This window comes from Sceloporus undulatus, chromosome 2 (assembly GCF_019175285.1).
Source record: "Sceloporus undulatus isolate JIND9_A2432 ecotype Alabama chromosome 2, SceUnd_v1.1, whole genome shotgun sequence".
NCBI lineage: Eukaryota > Metazoa > Chordata > Lepidosauria > Squamata > Phrynosomatidae > Sceloporus > Sceloporus undulatus.
Genome location: NC_056523.1, coordinates 83508561 through 83515668, shown reverse-complemented (window position 1 = coordinate 83515668; position 7108 = coordinate 83508561).

The window sequence follows — 7108 nt, the reverse complement described above, 5'->3', positions numbered from 1 at the left end:
CTATTGGAAGTGGTGGGGGGAGATATTCTCTGATGAGGCCACTATCAGCTTGAAGTGACTGTAAACATTAGCATTTTTGACAAATATTACTCCATCTTTGCTTTAAAATGTATGTTCTTCTCTGATAGAAGTCAATCCAGTCAGAATGTTTTAGGAACATTCCAATCTCCATTTACTCACAGGTTTCCAATACTCCAAGGGTGTATCCAGCAGTACATATTTATATCAGTTTCATACTTACTTCAAGTGTCCTACTCTGTTCTGTGGAATCGTGGGATTTGTAATTTTGTGACTTCTCTACCAGTGATCTCAAGTGCTGTAGTTCAAGGGAATGCATAAGAGAATTTTAGGTCCCTCACTAGACTGCAAATCCTAGAGTTCCATAGGATGAAGCCAAAACAATTGAAGTGGAAACCCTGGTGGCACAGTGGTTAAATGCCTGTACTGCAGCCACTCACTCAAAACCACAAGGTTGCGAGTTCAAGACCAGAAAAAGGGCTCAAGCTCGATTCAGGCTTGCATCCTTCTCAGGTCGCTAAAATGAGTACCCAGATTGTTGGGGGCAAACTAGCTTACAGTTGTAAACCGCTGAGACACTGCTTAGGCGGTATGAAGAGGTATTTAAATGAAGCTTGTTTGTTTGTTTGTTTGTTTGTTTGAGTTCTATAATTGTCCAGTGTAGATACACTGCCAGTCTTCCCCTTTCAAAAGAGATTGATGTCCCACTGCCCAAGCAGAACATTCCAGTTCAGAGTATAATGGGAAGTAAACCAAGAGAACTTCTCATTGCATGGAGTTCCATGCATACCTTGATGCTGTTAAGCACCCCTGCATGCCCTGTATTATATTTTGGCGTCCTCATATTTTTCATATCTCATATCTGGAGGCAGCATGTTTTTGAGAGATCAATGACCTTTCAGGAACACTAGGTCCGGTTCCCAGGAAAAAAGGAACATTTTCCCTGAGGCACGTGTACATCCAGGTAAACAAAAGCATCAACATTAAAATGCTTCTTTCTTCCCTCAAGTAATCTGCATTTCCTCTCAAAACTTGACACAAAGGATCTCTTCACACCCAAAACAGTAAGCCTGCCTACCTGCTGTTGTGTCTCCTGCAGCACTTCCCCATCCATCCGTCCGTCCGTCCATCCGTCCAGGTATATACTGATTCAACCACTGTTTTTGTTACACTAAAATTGAAGCCATCAACTGGTCCAGATTCCAATTGTCAATTCCTGGGACAAGACGTTCAGCCTTTGTTACCTGGCTAGATAGCACACCACTTGCTAGTTTTAAGATATAAATATGGTTTGAAAACCTAGCCTCTGCACACAAAACCAGTACAAAGTTAATGTACACACCCTCACTCTGTGCATGTTCTGTCTTGCTCCCAGACCTCCCACTCTGAGCCATCCCAGCTTTCTCTAGTCTTCTCACCAGATAGGTAATTATAACTCCATGGCAAAGCCCTAAAATTTTCACTTTCCCCTTTCTATATTTCCATTTCAGTTAGTTTTGTATGCTGTGTTGCTACCTTGTGTGTGTGATTGTACTCTGCATTAACTTAACTCACCAAAGACCTGGAGTTCTCCTTAGTTAGTACAGGTATACACTGGTGCAAACAGTCCAAAGCTTACCCAAGCAAAAGCTAATTTCCCCAACATTTGAAGTAATTTGGACAGTTGGTGGAGACCCCCAGCCCCCCCCCCCCCCCCCCGTTCTTTGAGTAACACTGTGTACTGATCAGCCATTAGTTATTGAGATTCCCCCATATTCTATGGGAAAAGATTGCAATTCTATTTTCTCTATCTCTATTGTCTGGCTCATATTTTGTTATTTCTCTCTCTCCACTGTAGAAGTGACATTATAGGAATGAAAGTACACACAGTTGCTTTGCTGGACCATGTCTTATGGAACAGATCCAGTAGTTTGTTTTAAACAAAAACAACAGTAGTCAAAGTGACAAACTAGACCACTATGGAGTGATACAACACGGGACTGGTCTAGTAACCAAAACAAGGCTTGTGCTCATAATGAGATTTCTGCAATGCTAGTTTTCCAAATTATGGTAGATTCTCTGATTCCCATACTCAAAATATATTGCTTGTAGCTTTCATCCTTCATGTATTGACCCCTGTTACGAGATCCTATCTGATTTGGAAGCTAAGCAGCGTCAGCCCTGGTTAGTCCTTGAATGGGAGATTGCCAATAAATAATAAAACCACCTCTGAGGATTCCTCACCTACAAAAACCCTATGAAATTTGTGGGGTCTTCTTAAGTGGACACATACACATTTCCAGGTATGATTGGGAAAGATGCTTGTCTGGAAACTTGGAAGGCCAGTGTGGCTAAAGTCATCCCTTATCTGGATGACCACTGATCTGACTGTAGGACAGCTTCCTAGGCTCCTAAATTCATGGTATGCAGAAATACTTCCTTTTCCTGGTTCAGAAACTGATTGTCAGTCAATTCCATATTACAACTCAGTTCTAGGATAGGTGTGAGAGCAATTGTGAGAGCAAGAGAGAACAAAACTTATGTTCACTCTCCTATATTTTACAGTTTTATAAATCATTCCTATGTCTTCTCCAGCAACCTTTCTTCTAAACCTCCATGCGCCAAACTCTTTAACCTTTCTCTATAGGGACAGTGCTCTAACCCCTAGATCATTTGATGTCTCCTTCTTTTGGTACCATCTCCAGCTTTGATGTATCATTTTGAGATGGGACAGCCTAAAGTGACAGTTCAACCCTTTCTGGCTTCAAACATTTCTCATCAAATAACTAGAGGAGCAGATTTTTTTTAGTAGGGGTGGGGGGCTGTTAATAGAAATGGCAAGTTCACTTTACAAATGAATCCTGGTGGAGAGAGAGGGCTAAGGCACAAAGAACTTCTTCACAAAGAACTTCTTTTTCATACTCAGACAGTAATATATATATATATATATATATATATATATATATATATTCGCAGATTCTAAAATCTTTGTCACGTTCTACATACAAAAGGTTGGGAATAGTACCTCTATTTTATGTTCCTTTTAAAAGATAAGTCAGGAAAAAAGTGTCAGTGAAAGTATGAATCAAATGGTCTGGAGAATGCTCTTGACCTCGGAGAGTTTAATGGGGACGTTTATTTGTTTCCTTTTTACTACAAAGAACATCTCACATGCTTACGCTGCTATTGTCATTGTTCCCCCAGGGCTCTTAAAAATGTCACTGCAGAGAACCATTACATCATTGGAGCCAGGAGTTATATTATTCCCTCTTATTCCTTGATGTTATCCCCTCCAGGGTGTGTATGTGTGGTTTTAAAATGCAAAAAAAGTGAAATGCAAAAATCTGTTTCAGTAACTGCACAGGGACAAAAGTTCTGAAAGTTTGTCTTTCATACAGCTTCCAGTACCACACCATCTCTATTCCAGGGAACTGCCAGGTATGCTGGATTACAATACCTATCATCCTAGCCAGTTTAGTCCATGCCAGCCACAGTAATAGGAGGTTTTAAATGGACTGAAAACTAAAATAAAAGAAAGTTATTCTGTCACAAGTGTGTCATTGTCCAGCAAAGAGGATCCAAATTAGTAGAAGCAACACAAACAAGGTGTTGTGGTGGGTTCTGTAGAAATAGGACCAGTTGGAAAAATCCAAAATGAGATACTGAATAGTTCTCAGAGTCCAGCTGTTTTACCCTTTTACAACTTGAAAAATATTAACCTCCTAGATCAGAGTGATAGGAGTTATAGTGATGGGCAGATTGGGAAAGGCTGGGGTATAATGTGGGCCATTTTAAAATGTTTGTTGTTACATAGACTTTATAACATGCTTCTTGATGGCATGCATTGTACAGTGCATAAGCAGACATTAACCTTCCATTTTGAAGCCAAGCCCTCCCTCCAGTCCATCTGCCTTGGTCAAGGCCATGGAGGTAGAGAGGAACTGCTGGACCTCTTACCCTTTCCCTCCACCCCTCCCTTCTCCTTCTGTGTCATGTCTTTTTAGATTGTAAGCCTGAGGGCAGGGAACCGTCTAACTAAAAAGATTGCATGTACAGCGCTGTGTAAATTTACAGCGCTTCATAAATAAAGGTTAATAATAATAATAAATAGTTTGTTGTTGTGTGCCTTAAGTGTTTTCTGATTTATGGTGATCCTAAGGTGACCCTATAATGGGGTTTTCTTGGCAAGTTTCTTCAGAGGGGGTTTGCTATTGCCATCCTCTGAGGCTGAGAGAGTGTGACTTGTAAAAGGTCACCCAGTGGGTTTACATGCCCAAGCAGGGATTTGAGGCTTGGCCTCCAAAGTCATAGCCCAGTGTTCAAACCACTATAGTACACTGGCTCTGAAATGATATTCGTTTGGACCAGCCTGTGCTGTGTAACTTCCAACCTGATCACTAATATTTAAGCTGGTGGTGTACTGTGAACTGAGAAAGTGCGAAGGAGCAAATTTCACTCTGCCCCCTGATTTTGTTTTGAAAACAAAGAGACTCATGGTCAAAGTGTGACATTAAAAGGAAGATTAATTTCCTCAAATTAACCTATTTTCCTGCCACATTGGGGTTTTCTTAGAGATGCATGCTCCAGCAATCAGACTTGCAAATTAATCTCAAACTTGCAGTGACCAAGCACAAAACAAAACACACTAAAATCATGGGTTGTACAAACTGATGTCTTTCACTATTTGAGGCAGCACCTCTTGCAAAATATGACATTATATTGTCTAGTTTGATCCACAGACAAATAGCTCCACTTTCCCCACCCAATTCAGAGGAAGCACATGGACCCTTCAAATGGTTTTTGCCTACATCTTCCATCAACCCTAACTAGTACACCCAATGGTGCAGGATTATGGGAGTTGAAATCTGAAACCATCTAGATGACCTCGTTTACCTACACATCCACTAATTCCTTCATTTTTTTAGCTGTTATTCCCAACTGTTTGGCTTTATCTCATACATGAAGATGATGATTCTATCTTCGAGTACAAAGGACAGCCCTCTTGTTCTCTAAAGGATAAGCTTGCCATTGACCTTACTGCAAGGACGCATAGGCTCAGGCACTGCATTTTTCTTTTAATTTCAGAAACTGGTAATTCTGAAGTGCAGATCCTCATGACAATCATTATAGAAACAGCCTTATGAAGAGCCTGAAATTGCACGCGGCTGCAATAAGCTACATTTAAATATAGATAGATAGATAGATAGATTGATTGATTGATTGATTGATTGATTATATAGATAAAAGGATGGATGGATGGATGGATGGATGGATGGATGGATGGATGGATGGATGGATGGATGGATGGATGGGCAGATTAAGGCATAGGGGGAGAAGGAGGGGGAGAGAAAGTTTCATTTCCACCAGGATCAGGTGTTTTGTAAAGCTAATGGCTCTTGCTAATTCAAGATCAATCCACCACAAAATACTTTGGATTACAACAAGACCAGATTTAAAAAACAAACACATCTTCCCTGCAGCTACTGTAGGTGTTGCAGTTAAACTCAGGAGGCACAGGAGTGCAACAAAGTGGCAGTTGATGTCACAATTCCTGTGAAGCAAAAAGTCCATGGCCACAGTATCACTATATTCAGACTGCATGAAGGATAGGTGGGCTGTGTACAGGGGGAAGGCTTGGGAAAGGGAGGCTCTATGCTGAGCCATATAGGGAGTGCCACTGAGTAGTGGTCTGAACCCCCAGTCCGACAGCTGCTTAACCCTGCTCCAACCATATTCATAACATCATGTGAATCAAGTCCAGTTGGCCCTCCTTATCCATGGATTCTTTATCCACAGATACAACAATCCACAGCATGAAAATATTCAAAAAAATATATAAAGTCCAGAGAGCAAACCTTAATTTTGCTTTTATATAAGGGACACCATTTTACTATGCCTGTGGTAGCAAACCTACGACACACGTACCCTCTCTGGCACACATTTCTGAGGACACACGGAGAGAGGAGGGTGGGGGGAGAGTAGGTACAGGCATGCACTTGTTCCTCCTCTTCCCCCACCCTCCCATGACTTCAGCTGCCTCTCCGGAGACAGCTACAGGCACTGGAGGGCCTTCAGCTGCCTCTGGGGAAGTGCTGCCCCTGGAAGTCCCTCACCCAAAAGTTCTGTCCCTCAGCACCTGACAACACTCAGTGCAGGAATGTCTTTGACTTTCGGCACTTGGTCTATAAAAGGGTTGCTATTACTGTACTAGGCCATTGTATGTAATGGGAGCATCCATGGATTTTGGTATCTATGGGGGGTGGGGAGGTCCTAAAACCAACCCCCAGTGAATAGCAAGGACACACTGTATGTAATAAAGAGTGCCAATTTGATAGTCATTTAGCTTATTGTTACCATATTTTTACTTCAGGGAGGAGCAAATGCTCATGTGGGTTTTGTGTTGTTGTTTTGCCTCAGGTCCCCCCCCCCCCCCCCCAAAAAAGGTTGTCCCCTGGCTATTTTGGTGTTCTCTTGGAAGTTTGCAAAGTGTAAAGCTCTACAAAGTGACACCAGTCTGCAGGGCAAAGGCTGCTCTTCCTCCCTTGGTTGCACAATGACAATCAAACCAAAGTGGAGTGTTAATCAGCGGTTGTTTAAATTAGGTGCTGGGACCTGCCATTGTGCAGTCACGAGAAAAACATTGCAAAAATAGGTACTGGCTACCTCTTTGCACAGTGCCCAAGAAGGAGCACTGGCATTACTGCCAGTCACCAAGAGGATTTGAACTGTGGTTTCTTAATTTAGGAAGGGGGCACATATCATTTATTGTGCTATATCAGGCAGCAAAATTCCTTGGGCTGACTTTACCTCTTAGAATTTAAGAGATGTCAGCATGCCTTTTGGTTAGGGTAGGAATTCAGATTATTCCCTAAATGAGGAGGGGATAGTTCAGAATGACTTTGTTGTTTTTCATTGTGTGCCTTCAAGTAATTTCCAACTTAAGGTGACCCTAAGGCAAACACGTCACAGGATTTTCTTGGCAAGATTTGTTCAGTGGGGCTTTGCCTTTGCCTTTCTCTGAGGCTGAAAAAGAGTGGCTTGTTCAAGGTCACCCAGTGAGTTTCCATGCCTGAGCAGGGGTTTGAATCCTGGCCTGGAGAGTCAGGAAAGA